Source organism: Ctenocephalides felis, unplaced genomic scaffold, assembly GCF_003426905.1.
Source record: "Ctenocephalides felis isolate EL2017-DRISC unplaced genomic scaffold, ASM342690v1 CF-g0.4_SCAFFOLD_01886, whole genome shotgun sequence".
Classification (NCBI taxonomy): Eukaryota; Metazoa; Arthropoda; class Insecta; order Siphonaptera; family Pulicidae; genus Ctenocephalides; species Ctenocephalides felis.
In genome coordinates this window covers 129,166,751-129,185,768 of record NW_020538040.1, presented here as the reverse complement: position 1 = coordinate 129,185,768, position 19,018 = coordinate 129,166,751, and the positions used below count along the sequence as shown (strand labels likewise).

At 30.4% G+C, this 19,018-nt stretch overlaps 1 pseudogene; it reads right to left on the bottom strand.

The window, feature by feature from the left end:
- Positions 1–16,189: 16,189 nt before the first annotated feature.
- Positions 16,190–17,512, bottom strand: LOC113375887 (annotated as a pseudogene).
- Positions 17,513–19,018: the final 1,506 nt, after the last annotated feature.

Genomic DNA, 19,018 nt, shown 5'->3' with positions numbered 1-19,018 from the left:
GTTAAAGTAGTATGATTGCTTTGAAAAAAATTCAGAATTTCCAAAATATGTCAAAATAAAAAAACATTTTTTTCAATAATTTTTTTTTTCAGAAGAAAGTAATATTTTGTCAAATTTATAGTTTCTCAAAAATCTTTTCGAAGTAAAATTTTTTCAAAAATGTTAATCGTTTTTAAAAAAATAATAATTTTTGGTACGGGAAGTTCCAGCAATTTGCCTTAAGGCACAATGTCATGTGCCCCACTAGTTCAAATTTAATCTCATTCAATTCAGATGACTTGAAACGTAGAGAAAACCTCTCTTTCGGGAAGTTAATAAATAAATTGTTGTGTGTTCTGTGTAGAGTCTATCAAAAGTTTATACTTGATGTAAGTCATTTCACACGAGCATATAAGTGAAGAATATACAAAAAGCAAAAATAAATTACGAAACAATTGTACAGTTAGACGGTATAGAACAAATGTACAGCCAGAGGCATAATCACAGACAATAAGAATCAAGTACTTCAATTCATTCGAAGCTTCTTACTAAAAACACTTCAACAAAATTAACTTCGAAAACATCTTCAAAAAATATAAAGAAAATGCCACCAGCAATAAAAATAATACATCTTACTTTCCGTTATCTGAAAATAAGCTAGTTGGACAAAATGCATTGGGATTATATTTTTAGAATAATGAAAAACATATTTTTGCGAATAAAGAGTCTCTATAATATTTTTTTATATAGGTTAAGAGAAGATATTGATAAAAAATTATGTAAGAAACTCGTCAATTTTCAAAGATACTGCTCGATAGGTTTCCGCATAAGGCCATCGAATTTATAGTTAAAACTCAACTTATATTTTTGATATTTTTAATTATTATCTTAGTTATTGAGGCTTTACTAATTAAGAACTTTTTTTTTCCTGTGAGTGCGTTTTCATAAAACAGCTGTATGATGACACGCATTTAGATTATTTACCAACAAAATTTAGTACATTTTTTATTTTCCCGTAGGGTAAGTTATATAGTAATCGCAAAAAATCTAAAATAAACATTTTTATATATCTTTACATTTCAAAGGTGAATATTTTGGCATACCTTAGAAAAAATGGATGTATGTGCATTAGTTTTTGGCAGGTCGAGCCATTCCGAAGATACGGGGCAAAAAGTGCCAAAAACGGTAACACAGTTTTTAAGAGAACGGAGCGTCCGATTTTAATAATTCAAAAAGCATTTTACTTGTATTGACAAGACGAAAAATTCCTCAAATTTTCATGAGGGCAGGTCTAGCGGTTTCGGAGATCTAACGAAAAAAGTAAAAAAAATGCCATTTGGCGGTTAAAAATGATTATAAAGATTTTAACAATAAGTATAAATTTTGTTTACATTCCTATGGGTTCCGTACCAATGTTAATCCGTTAGATAGCGATGCGGAGCTTACGCGCATTATATTTTGTCTCTATGCAGTTGAAGCAGTACGATTGCTTTGAAAAAAAGTTCAGATATACCAAAATATGTCAAAATAAAAAAAACATTTTTTTTTCAAAAATTTTTTTTTTCAAAAATTATTTTATTTCAAAAAAAGTAATTTTTTGTCCAATTTATAGTTTCTCAAAAATCTATTTTTTTTGATGTAAATTTTTTTCAAAAATGTTATTTGTTTTTAAAAAAATAACAATTTTTGATACGGGAAGTTCCAGCAATTTGCCTTAAGGTACGATGCCATGCGCCCCACTAGTTTAAATTTTAAATTCATAGTTCAACAAAAGGTTTTAATTCTTAAAATCATGGGGCAATTGTGTTAGCATTTTTGAATGCTGTCCTAGAAATGTTATTCGTGGTTCCACGGTTCCACGGTTCCAAAGTTTAAATGAACAAAATCAGTAAAAATTTATCACAATAATGACAAAAAAATTGTCATAATTTTACCAAGGCACTAGATTGCACTCAAAAGCATAATTTCTCATTTAAGTGAGATTTTTTTGTTTTCGCATAAAATAGAAATGTTATTTTACGGGTCTATAATCGTATGAGTTGGTAGTCACAAACTGTCAAGATGCTTTGTCTTTGCTATTCGATCGAGCGTTTTGGACATAAAACCTAACCTCCAAAAGGCAAAAACGTCAAAATATCAATATTAGTTAGATTTCACGAATGTGTTATCAAAGTGACAGCAGAAAGTTGCACGTATGATAAAATTGCTATTTGACATTTGTGCTTTTTGGCAATTATGTTTTAGACGTAGATTTAAAGCAAAACGCTTTATTGCACAGCAAAGACGATATTTACGCAACGCGACTGCTTTGACTCAAAGCAAAATTTTATTTTTTTTTTTATAAAAGTAACATTTTTTCATAAAATTATGAAGCATTTTAAAAACTGTACTAAGGCACGATTCCATGCACGACTAGTATTTTAAGTGTGTATATCATATATATATATATATATATATATATATATATATATATATATATATATATATATATATATATATATATATATATATATATATAAAGTGTGTAGGTATCGGTGTGTGCCTACATATCCAAGTGTAACATGGACGTGACATATATTATTAGTGTTCGCAAACTTGGGAATTAGCGACGCCGTGGGGATGGATATTCGTACGTAGGAAATTTTGAACATAAATAATAGATTATCTTAAGTAATAATGCCACTCAATGACGCCTTTGCTGTGAAATAATAGTGACTTGATATCCAGTCACATGAAATTATACTAATGCATATTTCTTATTAACATAATATATAAATTCCATAATATTTAGATTACATTATTATAAAACAAACGGAATGTCTTGCAAAGTTTATTGAAATGGTGACTACGATTCTTTTTTTTCCTTATTATTTCCTTCTGAATTGAATTCTTATTGACTAATGAGAGTACATCGTCTATAAGTCTATACAATGATTTTATATACGGTGATTTTGCCAATATTTGATCAATATCATTTTACGAAATGTTTTTTGTCCATTAATGTAGATAAAATATAGTCATTTTTACTTATCGGGTCACTGGCCTTCCAAACCAACCATACACAAAGATATCAAAACAATTACTAAATGTTCTCATATTATGGTCAGATCACAATTAAAAAAAACCTTTATTCAGAATTTAAAATATGAACCAACAATATGGTTATAATTGAAAATTATCAATCCACACATAAATGAGTAAAGTGACTAAGGAAATATCTTATACGGTTCTTAACTGTCCGTAGGGTAGAATAGTAATCGAAAATGAAAATGTTTGCATATCTTTACATTTCAAAAGTTTTTGAACATTTTCGCAAACCTTAGAAAAAAATAATGGGTTTGTATGTATGTATGTGCAAAAAGAAATTTTTGTCGACGATTTTGAGAACACGGATGAAATGACTTGAATGGTTCGAAAAATATTCGATTCGTATCAATGGGGAGACGTGCTGGTTAGTTTTTGGTAAAGGCGAGTTTTGAAGACACTGGCAAAAAGTGCAAAGCATTCGGTTTGAATGATTTATAAAAAAACATTTCACATGCATTAATGACATGAGGATATAATTAAATTTTTGGGAAGGCAAGTCCATCTGTAGAGATCCAATAAAAAAAGAAAGTAAAAAAAGCCACTTGGCGGTCAATAATGATCACTAAACATATACACATCAAAATATCAGGCATTTTATACAGATTTTAATAATAAGTACAAATTTTGTTTACTTTTTACTAATGTTCAAAATTTTCAAAAAAAATCAAGATATTAACTAGCTGGTATTGGTATTTTGCCGTGAGGCAAGTTTCATGAACTTCCCGATATGTGTGAATAATCGACTTAATCAATGAAAAGTAAACTAATTTTTGAGTGATTAAAACTATTCCAAGTGGATTCATTACACATAATTGCAAACGAACGAACACCTGAACTTGGAGTATTTTATATAAGCAAATTTTCGAAAACCAATAATTTTTATAATTGATATAGTTTCCGTAGGACTTTAATGATTTAGTATGTTCATTAAGACCAAGTAGTCTATCGTTATACGAAGAAAATTGTCTAATTGTAATATTAACAAAACGTCAAAAAATCCACTCATTTTCCTAAACTTTGATGAATTTTTAAAATTAAAGAACTTGTCGTTAAGCCTTAATATTTCAATAAGTCCTATAAGACCATGATATATATTGCCAATATCGCCATAAAAATCGGCTTAGTTTTTTTTCAACAGTTAATTACAAGAAAACGGCTCGGTAGATTTTCACCTAAAACTAATCAGTGTCATTCCCAACTAATATCTTTTGAACAGTTTTTGATTTTTTTAAATCGATTCGGTAGTATGAGCTTAAATGTGGACGAAACGTTTAACACTTTTTTCCAAATTACAAAGAAATGGCTCGGCAGATGGTCGCACAAAACTGACAAATGATAACCATAACCAAGATACATAAAAGGGCTTTCAAATTTCTGACATCGGTTCAGACGTTTTTGAGCAAATGTCGGTGAAAACCCGGCCGGTCTATACCAAAAACTAATCAGGTCGATTCCCAACCAATATCTTTCGAAGAGTTTTTTAATTTTCAAACTCGATTCAGAATTGCGGGCTAAAACGTGGACGAAATTTTTTTCACTTTTCTACGATTCACAAAGAAACGGCTTGGCTGATCATCAAGATACATCAAATGGCTTTTAAATTATTAAAATCGGTCTCGCCGTTTTTGAGAAAACGTCAAATTACGGAAAAAAATCTGTTCACACACACACACACATACTTTTCCAAATTTGGTCTCATTCGGTACATAATGGCTTGAAACGTTGAGAAAACATAAAATTAGCGAATCCGATTTTTTGATGAAAACAAACTTCTCCTTCGGGAAGGTAAAAAATATTTCAAATTTAACAATTTTTTCAAATATTTTCAAAAATCTGTTCTTTTGAAAGCTTTCGAAAAAATTTAATGCCTTTTTATAAATTTTGGTGAAGGTACGTAGGCATGCACCATCACTTGCGATTACTATAACTAACCCTATGGAAAATTTACATTCGATTCAATGTTTTATATAAATAAATGATTACTCTGTTATCGGCATAAGTAAAATTTTGGCTGAGAGTTGCATGAACTTCAGGGATTCAGCTAATTATATAACATGTTTAATTGTATATTCAATTTTTATTTTAGAAAATAAATGTATCTATTTTTCGAAAAAATAATCAATAGGATCTCCGATTGATGTCTTTAAAACATACTCAAAATGTCTGTATGTAAATTAATTTGATTAACACATTTCTTTTCAACCATTTCGGGTTCTAAAAATATATTTTAAGTGTGAATGTCAACTGTAATCAATAGCTACCTCACAGACATAGAGCGTACATATGCAGGGCGTAGAGTCAGACTAGAATCGCTTAAGAGCAATTCCAAAATTTGCTGATTTTTCTAATTTAACCGTTTATCGTAAGCCTATAATATTTTAGTATGTTATTTCAGACTATGCAATTTTTCGTCATGGAAAGTTTCTTCAAAATCGTCAACAAATAATTACAAATTAGTACTATTCTCACCCAATATTTTTTGAAGTTTTCGAATCGATTCAGGATTCTGGGCAAAAACGTGGACATTTTTGTTACCTTTTTATAAATATAAAGACAAGGCTCGACAGGTCGCCTCGAAAAAGTGTGAAACCTATTTCTTATTGAGTTACATTGAATGGCTTTTAAATTTTTGAATACTGTTCAGCTGTTTTGAGAAAACGCGAAAAAAATATCAAAAATCGGCTCACATGCACACACACAAACTTTTTTCGAATTTGGGGCCAAATTCTCCCACAAAATATAAATGTTGCAGTAACGCCATGCTACGGATCTATCTTCGTATAAATTGGTAGTAACAAACTGTGCAAAAACTATGTATCTACTGTGCGATCAGAAGTTTCACACACAAAACCTAACCTAGACAACGCATAAACGTCAAATAACAATTTTATCATAAATGCATCTTTCTGAAGTCTCATTGAAAACACATACGTAAAGTTAGGTTTTATATGTAAAATGCATGATGGCATTGCAAATACATAGTTTTTTGACAGTTGGTTACTACCACCAACTCATACAAACCTGTAATATAGCGTTACCAAATCATTTCTATTTTATCAGAGCATTGGCTTTTTGGTTTTAATAGATTCAGAATGACTTAAAACATCGAAAAAATATAACATTAGCAAGTTGCATATTCAGGTGAAAACAAGCATACATTTTGGAAAGTAAAAAAGCTACTAAAATTCCTATGAAATAACGCGACTTCAATTACTGCTAAGCTTGAAAAAAGTATGAAATAAATAAATAAATAGTGTAACTTATTTAACAATTGATTTTCCACAAAAACGTGAATAAGAATAGATAAATTTATAGCATAATTTTGAATAATTTGTCGACTTATCGTTAGGATAATAGTAGGAGCAATCAAATGACTATGCATGAATAACCCTAATTACAGTCATGTGCATTTGTGCCATGAGGCGACCAAATAAACAATACATGAAAGTGGATGGTATCGAATTTTTATTTTGAATTCATTTATAATGTATGAACCGTTTCTATAGAAACCTAGTGACACAGGTAGAGGGCGATTGAGCTACACACATACACACATGCACACTCGACGGTGGCGTGCGCTCGTGTTCCAGGAGGGGGCGGCCAACCCTCAAAACTGTCAGTAGTTTCGAGAAAATGTTTAATCCCTAATTTTAGTTATGTTACTTGAAGCAGCTGAAATGCCATTGTATGATAGAATACATGCATCTGATAAATATTTAGAAAACTAGTGGTGCGTGGCATCGTGTCTTAAGGTAAATTGCTGGAACTTCCCGTTTCGTAATAAAATATTCAATGAATATTAAATGTTATCAAATAGATTATTATAAATGCTGTAACTTTTATTATTCTTATTTTATAGACAAAATATTAGAGCTTACGAACTGAACGACGACGTTTATATATGTTTACAGAAAAGTAAATAAACAAAACTTAATCATTCGGATTTAAAATTAAGGACATTATTAAAATTATTCATTTATAATATATAAGTGAGCTTTAGAACTTGAGCCATAATTAAAAATACAATCTGAATTATTTTTGGAAATCAAAAAAAAAATGTAAATTAAAAACAAAAACTAGTTGGTATTGGTATTTTGCCTTGGGGCAAGTTACATGAACTTCCCGATATGTGTAAATAATCGACTTAATCAATAAAAAATAAATTAATTTATAAGTCATTAAAAGAATTTCGAGTGGATTTATTACACATAATTGAAAACGAACGACTTAACGTGTTCACGTGTTCGGAGTATTTTCTAAAAACAAATTTTCAAAAATCAATAATTTTTTATAACTGAACTAGTTTCCGTAGGGCTTTAATGGTTTAGTATGTTCATCAAGACCAAGTACTCTATCGTTATACCAAGTAAATCGTCTAACTTTAATTTTAACAAATGTCAAAAGAACTACTCATTTTCTCAAACTTTGATGAATTGTTAAAATTAAACGACTTGTCGTAAGGCCGTAATATTTCAGTAAGTTCTATAACACCATGATATATATCGCCAAACAAAGTTTCATAAAAATCAGCCTAAATTTTTTTCAACAGTTAAGAAAATGGCTCGGTAGATTTTCACCTTAAACTAAATCAGTATTATTTCCAACTAATATCTTTCGAACAGTTTTTGATTTTTTAAAATCGATTTGGTAGAATGAGCTTAAATGTGGACAAAAAGTTTAACACTTTTTTCAAATTACAAAGAAACGGCTCGGCCGATCGTCGCTAGATACGATAATCCTCATATAAAGAAACGATAATCCTCATCGAGATACATCAAATGGTTTTTAAGTTTCTGAAATCGGTTGAGGCGTTTTTGAGCAAACGTCGATGAAAAGTCTAATTTTGACACATGCCAAATAAACGAGACCAATTTTTGCAACTTTGACGAATTTTTAAAGCTAAACGAGTTGTCGTAAGGCGGTAATATTTTAGTATAATCTAGAAGACTATGGTATCTACCGTCAAAAAAATCTTCGTATTTTTTTTAAACTTTATTACAAGAAAACGGTCCGGCCGATCCTTACCAAAAACTAATCAGCACATTTTCCTGTCAATAGGAATCTAATGTTTTTTGAACCATTCAAATCGGTTGATCCGTGCGCCCGTATACGTGACCAAAAAATTGTATCCATACATACACACACACACACACACACATCCATTTTTTCTGAGGTATGCCAAAATGTTCAGACACCTTCAAAACGTCGAGAAATGCAAAAATTTTCAATTTCGATTTTTGGATGAGTGCAATGGGCCGGCGGTGGCTACATCGGTTAGAGCGTGGACTAGCACCAACTAGTTCAAGGTTTGCTGGATCGATTCCCGCTACCGCCAAGCCTGACATCAGGCAACTTTGATGTCAAATTTCCACTTGAGGTTATAGATCTCAAATATAGCCTCAAGTGAAAATCGCCTCTCGTGGGTATAGTTGCATCTATAATAAAAAAGTCAGCAAATACTTCGAGTATAGATAATTAGTCAAATCTGGACTGGACAACTACTGGGTTGCCATTGCCATCCATTCATATAATAAGAAAATGTCAAAACAATTACTCAATGACTTAAGTGTGACAGATGGTAATTAAAAAAAAAAAAGGATGATTACAATAACTTACCCTACGGGCAGTTAAAAAAGCTAGAAAGTTCATAACAATGTGTAGATTAAATAATCATGAAAGTTTTTCTTCGCATCTTTACTGATTGATAACAACAAATTCCCATGTGAGGAATTTGAGAAAAATTATTAATAAATATTAAGCTATTTTCTGTTTAGATCATTATGTAAATATAAATGTAATGCGATCATACAAGTGGCTTATTTAGAAATATGATAAAATAAATGTATATAAAAAATCCTTAACTTTAATACGTACAAGTACAAGAACCCGTACAAGAACCACCTGTGCGACATTGTAGTTTCAGGTAAACTGCTGAAGTTTTTCCGATGAAAAGCAATTCATGCACATAAACATCAAATGCTCATAGGGTAAAAATAATTGTTAAATAAATTGTTACGTTGAATTTAGGTTTGAAATTCCTGATATTGAGAAAATACGTACTACGTGGAATACAGCGAACGACACTTACTACACAACGGAGTAATAAAATATAGATTATATACGGATATAAATTATATATGGGTATGTATATATATACACCCGCATATGTATATATATATATATATATATATATATATATATATATATATATATATAGTAAAAGATGATTATATTCTTGCTAATTAAAAAACATAAAGTTAAATAAATTAATAATAATAATAATATTTCATGTAATTGTTTATTCGCCCTATACGATTTTCTTTTATTTGAAATTCTAGTTATTTGCCCTTGCAACATTACAACATTGAAGTACATACAGTATTTATAACTAGCTGTAAGTGGAATTCTGTCTTAAGGCAATTAAGGCATCGTGCCTTAAGGCAAATTGCTGGAACTTCCCGTACCAAAAATTATTATTTTTTTAAAAACGATTTACATTTTTGAAAAAAAAATTACTTTGAAAAAATAAGATTTTTGAGAAACTATAAATTGGACAAAAAAATTTTTTTTTTAAAAAAAAAAAATTTTTAATTTTTTTTTTTTTTTTTTGAAAAAAAAATTTTTTCTTTATTTTGACATATTGTGGAAGATCTAAACTTTTTTTCAAAGCAATCGTACTGCTTTAACTGCATAGGGACATAATATAAAGCGCGTAAGCGCCGCGTCGCTGTCTAACGCATAAGCATTGGTACGGAACCCATAGGAATGTTAACAAAATGTATACTTATTGTTAAAATCTCTATAAAATATATGATAATTTGATGTGCATATGTCTAATGATCATTTTTGACCGCCAAATGGCTCATTTTTTTACTTTTTCCTCCATATCTCCGAAACCGCTAGACCTACCTTCATGAAAATTTTATCGATTCTTTATCTTGTCAATACAAGTGAAATGTTTTTTGAATTATTCAAATCGGACGCTCCGTTCTCTTAAAAACTAAGTTACCGTTTTCGGCACTTTTTGCCCCGTATCTTCGGAACGGCTAGACCTGCCTTCGCCAAAAACTAATCAGCACGTCTCCTTACTAATACGAATCGAATGTTTTTTAAATTATTCAAATCGGTTGATCCGTGTTCCCGAAATCGTCGACGAAAATTTGTATCCGCACATACATACACACACGTACATACACACACACACACACACACACACACACACACATACATCCATTTTTTCTAAGGTATGCCAAAATGTTCAGAAACCTTTGAAACGTAAAGATATATAAAAATTTTCATTTTCGATTTTTTTAAGATTAAGAATGAAATCTTTGTTTCTTATTAACTTCTCGTAGGGTAAGTTATTGTAATCGTCCGAAAATCCAAATTGAAAATTTTTACATTTGATCACGTTTCTGAACATTTTGGCATACCTCAGAAAAAATGGATGTGTGTGCGTATGTATGTATGGATACAATTTTTTTACGGAGATACGGTGCAAAGAGTGCAGAAAATAGAAATCGAGCTTTTGAGAGAATGGAACATCCGATTTGAATGATCCAAAAAACATTCAATTTGTAATGACGGGGAGAAGTAGTGATTAGTTTTTGACAAGGGCAGGTTCAGCCGTTTAGGAAATACCGAGCTAAATGTGCAAAAAATGGCCGTTTTTGAGAAAAATAAACATTCGATCATTCGAATCATTAAAGATTCAAAAAACTTTCTGCTTGTGTTGGTTTAAGTACCATTTTGCCTTAAGGCAAGCTGCATGAACTTCCGGATAAATTGTAATTTAACTATTTAGATAAAAATTTTAATCGTTTATTTCGAAACTAAACTTTTCGCTTTTACCAAAATCTAATTAATGCGATTTTCAATAGACTTTTTAACTTCCTGTAGGGTAGGGAAAAGTCCCGTAACGCCGGACGGCACGAAGTATCGGACACTCTATTTAACACGTATTATTTAAGCGAGTATAAATCTTTTCATTTCAAAATATAAGTGAAAGGGCACTGGGAGCACACCGGTACAGGATCACGCGCCAATCGTCGCCTGTGACGCACACGGCCACGGCGAGAGCAACTCTTTCCTATAATAGGCGCAAAATCACGGCATCACCTAAATATCAATGAAGGTAATTCTAGCATATTTATGCATTTACATTTGAGTGGTATGCAAAGATAAAAGTTGTACTTGATTGTTTTCCGTGAAATGGTAGAATATTATTAGATCTTTTAACCAATTTTAGTAGGTTCCACCAAATGAACGAAAATGTCTGTCCCTTAGCACCGGACACTAAGTCGTCCCTTAGTAATTTATTCCAATTATTTAATTTTGTTTTGTATGAGTACTAACGGTCACTACATACCCCCATTTTTCGTATTTCCTAGTCAAAGAATGAAAATCTTATGATGAATGTTCCAGCTGAGAGCATCGGAGTGGTCCAGCCAAGGGTGGATGAATAGTGACTTTTTTTGCAATATCTAAGAATATTCGTTAAAGACACATGTGCAGACATTCCAAAGTATGGAGATGGCTACATATGTGATCAATGAAGGTTATTTTGAAATGTTCGGTACTAGGTGCCACTTTCTAAAATTATATTTTGTGTTACCTATGTTTGGTTGATAGTATTAATTATTTTTTAGCAAAGGTTGCGTTTTTGTTAATTTAGTTCGATTTCTAACTTTGTTATCTAACATAAGTCAAAATACAATAAACATTTTGTAAAATATTTCTTGATTTATTTATAAATAACCTTAGGTGTCCGCCACTAGGGGACTTCCCCCTAAGTTATAGTAGTCGCAAGAAATCAAAACGGTTTGCATATTTTCACGTTTCAAAGGTTTCTGAATATTTTGGCATACCACAGAAAAAATGGATGTATGTGTGTGTGTGTAGTATGTATGTATGTATGTATGTGTGGATACAATTTTTCGCCTACGATTTCGCGCACAAATCAACCGATTTGAATAATTCAAAAAACATTTGATTCCTATTGATATGAAGACGTGCTGATTAGTTTTTGGTTGAAGACAGTTTTAGCCGTTTCGAAGATATGCGGCAAAAAGTGCCAAAAACTGTAATTCAGTTTTTGAGAGAACGGAGTACACGATTTGAATGATTCAAAAAACATTTTACTTGTAATGACAAAATGAATAATTGATGAAATTTTTGGTCTAGCAATTTTGGAAATACAAAGGAAAAAGTAAAAGAAAAATGATATTTGATGGTCAAAAATAAACATTAGGCGTATGCACATCAAATTATCTGATATTTGATAAAGTTTTTAAAATTGAATTCTATTTTTTTTGTTACAATTTTGTTGGCTTTCGTACCAAGATTTGTATTTTTTTAAGTTTACTTATATGGTTCAAGCAAATTTCAAAATTTTTCTAAAAAAAATTCAAAATTTTCAAAAATATACAAAGTTGTATACTCCAAATATGAATTTTATATTTACAATTCAGTTTTAAAATGTATATATTTTAAATGCATCATTCTAATCGTAAGAAATATATCCTCAGATGAATTTATTCGGAACATCCTGCTAATATAAACTTTCTCAAGTGTATTATCACTGTATATTTTTCAAATTATCTATTTGAAAATGTATAGAACAATTGTTGTAAATCATTGATGTATTTTCATTGATTTCTGATTTTTTTCCCTCGAATATATAATTCTGGTACGGGAAGTTCCAGAAATTTGCCTTAAGTCACGATTCCATATTCCACTAGTTTTTAAAAAGATTAATAATAATAGATATAATTAATTTTTCTCAGTATGCAAACACTTGTTTGTTTGTTCTGAAAAAGCAGCCCATTATTCCAAATTTTAATCAATTTATATAATTCAACCAATTTACATCTAGACATAATTTACATCTAGAGATCTCTAAGACAAAGATGTTTGTGCATAAATTGTGCGTCATGTTAAATTTGATAAAAAAACTCTTATTATTATTTTATTATTCACTTACAAACAAACGCCCGACCAATCTTTTCCAAAAATTAATTAGCATAATTCCCAAATGATATCTTTTGACTGGTTTTTAAGTTTTCGAAATGGGTTCAGAAAAACGTCGACCAAAGGTAAAAAATTAGCTCACTCTCACACCACATACGTACACACACATATATCTTATCCAAATTTGATCTTAAAACGTCGAGAAATCATAAAATTTAATATTAATTATCAAATCAGATTTTTTGACAAAAAAATAAAATTCTGACAAGTTAAAGAAATGTATTTGGCATCAAGGTAAACATAATGATCAATAATTGAAATTAATGTTGTATATAATATATATTTGCTTATTATGCTTATTTATCTATGTATATTTGTATTTGTATTTGTATGCAATGACGTAATCAGGTGGCAGGTGGTGTCGGTTACCAACTCACTATTTAGAAGGAGATTTCGAAACGTAAAACTAGTTGGTATGACTACAAGTTGGTACCCTTACAATTATAGCAAATTGGTATAATATTCCGTATTTTGAATATGTATAGTTCCCGTATAGTTTAATAAAATTGATTAGTTTGTTAGAATTTTTGAAAAAACTACTATTTAGAGAAAAAAATATATTTTGAAAAAAAATTCATGGTTCAGTTGATAGGCAAGTGAAAAAACTGACGGCATTATAAGTTATATTATTATCTATTTTTATATAATTTTTGTTACATAAGTTTTATTTTTATCTTTTAGTCAAGATCAAATTTTACATCATGTCCTTGACAAAGGTCATGCATTTTTGTTTACTTTTTTATTAGATCTCCGAAACCGCTAGACCAGCTTCACGAAAATTTGATCAATTTTTCATCTTGTCAATACAAGTAAAATGTTTTTTGAATTATTCAAATCGGACGCTCCGTTCTCTTAAAAACTGAGTTACCGTTTTCGGCATTTTTTGCCCCGTATCTTCGGAACGGCTAGACCTACCTTTGGCCAAAAACTAATCAGCACGTCTCCTTATCAATACAAATCGAATGTTTTTTGAATTATTCAAATCGGTTGATCCGTGTTCCCGAAATCGTCGACGAAAATTTGTAACCGAACATACATACATACACGCACACACATACACACACACACACACACATACATCCATTTTTCTAAGGTATGCCAAAATGTTCAGAAGGTTTTGAAACGTAAAGATAGATATATAAAAATTTTCATTTTCGATTTTTTTGCGATTACTATAACTTGCCCTACGAGAAGTTAAAAATCACAGAGAATTCTTGTTAATTTTGTTTAAAAAATTATGTTTTCTTATATATTATTAAATTTTATTCATAAGCTCATTATTATTAATAACATTATTGTTAATAACTACATTTAAAGTCGTTATACATTATTTTGGTGTTTATACCCACTGTTTCTATCCTATTTTGTTTTAGAATCATTCAAATCGGCTGCTTATTTATCTCAAAATTTTTTGCATATTTTGCGAAACGGCTGGATCTACCTTTGCCAAAACTAATTACCACTTCTACCCGTTATTACAAATTAAGAGACCGATTCTGCCGCATAACAGAAAAATGTTACGGAAAAGCCATGTTACGCTCCGACTTCCATACATTATGCTAATGAATCATACTGAATACTGTCGAAATGTCATGTATTTGCTGTTCATTCAGGCGTTTTACACATAAACTGGAACGTCACTCGTATGTTATGTATTGGTATCAGAAACACACTGTTATCTAACATCGTTTTTTTTGACATTTGTGCTTTTAGGTTATGTTTTGTATCAGAAAACCCGAAAAATTCGCCTGACTGAACACCAACCGCATGGCTTTTGTCAATATTAGTATGGAAAGTTCTTCATAAAATGACTTTGTCATAATTTTTTTCTGTTATGCGGCAGGATCGGTCCCTATATGTTTTTTGAATCATTCAAATCGGATGGTCTGTTCTCTCAAAAACTCGATTTCTATTTTCTGCACTCTTTGCTCCTTAAGTCCAAAACGGTTGGATTGACTTTTGCCAAAATAAAAATGGTCATGAAGTTTTTGAGAAAACAGAACATCCGATTAGAATAATTCGAAAAACATTTTCAAACAAAAAAAAATCGATATTTAAAAAAAATCAAAATTTTGAAAAATTTAAAAAAAGATAAATTTTTCTTAAAAAATCGATTTCTTTTCTTCCTTTCGAAATTTTTCATAATTTTCAAAAAAATATATAATCAAATTGAATAAATACTAACACAGTGCCTATGATAAATAATCTATTTAAAAATATTTAAAACGATTGAATAATTTTCATTAATTATTGATTATTTTCATTCCTCGATTATTTAAGTACGGTACGGAAAGTTCCAACAATTTGCCGTAAGATACGATCAATGTTAGTCAACTAGTCAATGTTAAAGCTTAGACAGTATAAAGTGTACATTTCTACAAGATTTTTATTCAACCAATTTGTAGTAGATAACGTGCCATTATATCACTTATTTTTAAATAGTAACTAAATGAAAAATATACATTGGTAACTGTTGAAAGTAGTCCCCAAAAAAAAATATACATACCAATTTACCAAATTCTATATTATTTTACTCCGAATATACTATTCACCTATAAAAGATAAAAAAAAATATTATAAAAATCAAAATATAAATAAAAAACACAAAATAATTTAGTTATTATGCAGCAAAACATATGACAAACATTTCACATAAATAATACTTCTGTAATGAATAGTTATAGTACATCAATTAAATTTAATATAAAAGTAAATTTTGTACACAACTTTTTTAAGTTAACGTGTCAACTAAAATCGAACAATTCTGTAAGGGTATTCACATATCATCTACTAATATTTATATTTTTCAAGAGTAAAAATATAAATCAACGAATTAAACACATTCGTCATGTTTAGTATTTATTATCTTCGGAAAAAACTGACAAAGAGAAAAATTAAATTTGCGTCATTTATTTATAGTATTAATAGTATTATTGTATAGTAATAATCAACAGATAGCATTAATTATCATTAATTTTATTAATAATAAAATTATTTTTGAGATGGAATTTGATAGGTGCTGTGGCCGCCGATATTGTACAATAAATTTCTCTTGGAATTTCTATCTGGAAAGGCTATGATACAATTTGTCTTGCTAAAACTCTAATTGGGTGTTATCGACCCTCAGGTATTGAGGAAGCTTGGAGAAGAATTTATGTTTCAGGGACTCATCTAGTGTCATTCTTGTAGAAGGATCATAATTCAGCATAAGGTCAATTAGTTCAAACAAAAGATGGTCATCTTCAGTGTCAGAATACATATATTTATGTAGGGGTTTACAATTCTTACGAACACAACGCCCTAAAGAGATCTTTGATTTCCTGGTCATCTTTGAAGGCAGTTCTCCAAGTATTTGCTTCATAAGAGCAAAGTGCTCACAATTGTTATGTGTTAAAAACAAAGGCATGCCATGGTACAATTCAAAAAGAATACATCCTATAGACCATACATCACATGGCTGGGACCAACCTAATTCTAACATCACTTCAGGTGCACGATAATACCTAGTGGAAACTATTGATGAGTGATTTTCATGATTGAATTTAGCGCATCCAAAGTCTATCAGCCTGATCTCACTGCTTCTTACTCGCCTATAAGGTTTTAAACTGTATTTTTCATCAACAACAATGTCGTATTCTGAATTAACAAATAGTATATTTTCCGGTTTTAAATCCGTGTGAGTCAATTCAATTTGATGAAGGAATTGCACAGCAACACAAAGCTGATAAGCTATATGCCGGATCTGGTCAAGCCCATATGGTTGAAAATCATTTTCCTTTAAAAAATCATAAATAGTTACCCCAAACATTTCAAAAGCAATGCACATGTGGCCATAATAATTTATCCAATTATGCATTCGCACACATAAGAATAAGCTATGTGGATCAAATTTAGAAATTTTTTCTAACACTTTGATTTCCATCATTGCTGCTTCTTCATATATCTTCCGGTTTTTAATAATCTTTAAAGCGACTGCTGTTTGATTCTGTAAATCTTTAACTTTCACCACCCTACTATAGGCTCCTTTGCCAAGTGCACTAATAATTTCATATCTATCTCCAATTATATCACCAGGTTTATACATGAGATGGCCCTTCTTATGATCTGCAATCAAACCTTTTTGATAACTTTCAGGCTTACTTGTTCGACGGCGTCTGGAATCATCTCTATGCCTGTTGTGTCTTCGACAGCTCTTTTCTCCTGAACTGCGCCTGCAACTGCGATGATGAGCTCCACTCTCGTTTCTTCTACGTGTATGCATGTATTTATTCCTGGGGTTACTTCTAAGGTGTCTTCTCCTTCTAGAAGAAGACCTCACTATTATAGCATGACGCTCATCAGAAGAATTTCTCTGAGAATTCGCATGATTGTTATGCCAACGACTGCGGGATCGCGATCTTTTGCGAGAACGCGGCATTTTGTGTCAATATGAAAGCAGTTTTATTTGGAATCCGTCGTCTGAAGTAGAAGACTTAATAAAATTTATAAAATTGTGGCTTGCCGAGTTTGCAGATTTGCACAAAAATTTCAACCATTTCAATACACAAAAAATTTTGATAATGAATACTAATTTGTTTTTAAAATTGAGCTTAGCTACTAGATATTTCAAAATTTTGTTTAATTCGATGTGTGCTTTGATAAATCTAATATGAAATTTTATATTTTATATAAACTTTGACAATCGTATAATTTGCCATTTCCTGGTATATTTTAAACAGCCTACAAAATAAATAATGTGAATGTTAACCTAATACAACTATTAAATTTAATTATACAAAGCATCGCGTTTGCGAAATCGCAATTATGTAATGGTTATATTCTCAACACGGTCGAACCGATTTAAAAAAAAATTAAAACTATTCAATAAACCTTAATAAGTACTCGCGTTGGTAAGTTTTTCGAGACGATATGCCAAGCCGTTTCTTTGCAGAAACTGCGAAATCGTTTTCGAAAAAAATTCTGAACCGATTCATAAAATTCATTAACTACTCGAAAGCTATCATTCAAGAATCTTGCTGAGTAGTTAAATGTTAATCCGGTACTTTCTTTGTAATTGATCGCATAAAAAAATTGACCATTTATAATACCTTGTATGGTGATAGTTTTTGGTCTTAATGAAGGTACTAAAATATCAGAGACCTGCGACAAGTGGTTTTTTAACTATAAAAAAGAATTAAACTAGTGGTGTGTGGCATCGTGCCTTAAGACATTCGTAGTAATAACGTTTGTCGTTAATGAAACAGTGGATTCTGTGTAATCTCCACTGAAAATAATATACTTTTAAAATACTCGCAATTTGATTAATTATTTTATGTAAAATATCTTATTGTATTAAACTCACCCGGAAGAAGTAGATCGAGAAGTAGTAGTTGACGTCGTTTGGTAAACTGGTCTTGATCTGACCTATCGTAACATTCTCTGATCTTATAAAGGGTTATTAATTTTACTGTATGCGTATATTAGAGCTAATATAATACAATGATGTAATACGATACAAAATACAACATAATTGCATACGATTTCTTGTATTAATTCTTTCTGCCAAAATTATTATGAATTATTTTAATTTATTTGGAAGCGTTATTTCTTAAAGTAGACAATCTTATTAATTTTAAAAAAGCATTTCGTGCGGAGTTATAATCATAAAAAAGCATAAGTGTAGCGGCATTGGCGGGGACCCGCAGAAAAATTTGTTTGGGAGCCCTTACAAAAGATAATTTCTCAAAATAGAAAAATATTTCACAAAATCCACTTTTTTCAAAAAACGATTCTAATTCAATATACACTCTCTTTAATTGATCTGCGAATTGAACTGATTAATTGATTGACAAACCTAGGATATCAAGGTTTTATTTCATTTTTTTTACTCTGATGCGAACTCGCTAGAGTAAAAATGGTTATTACTAATAAAGGTTCTTTCAGA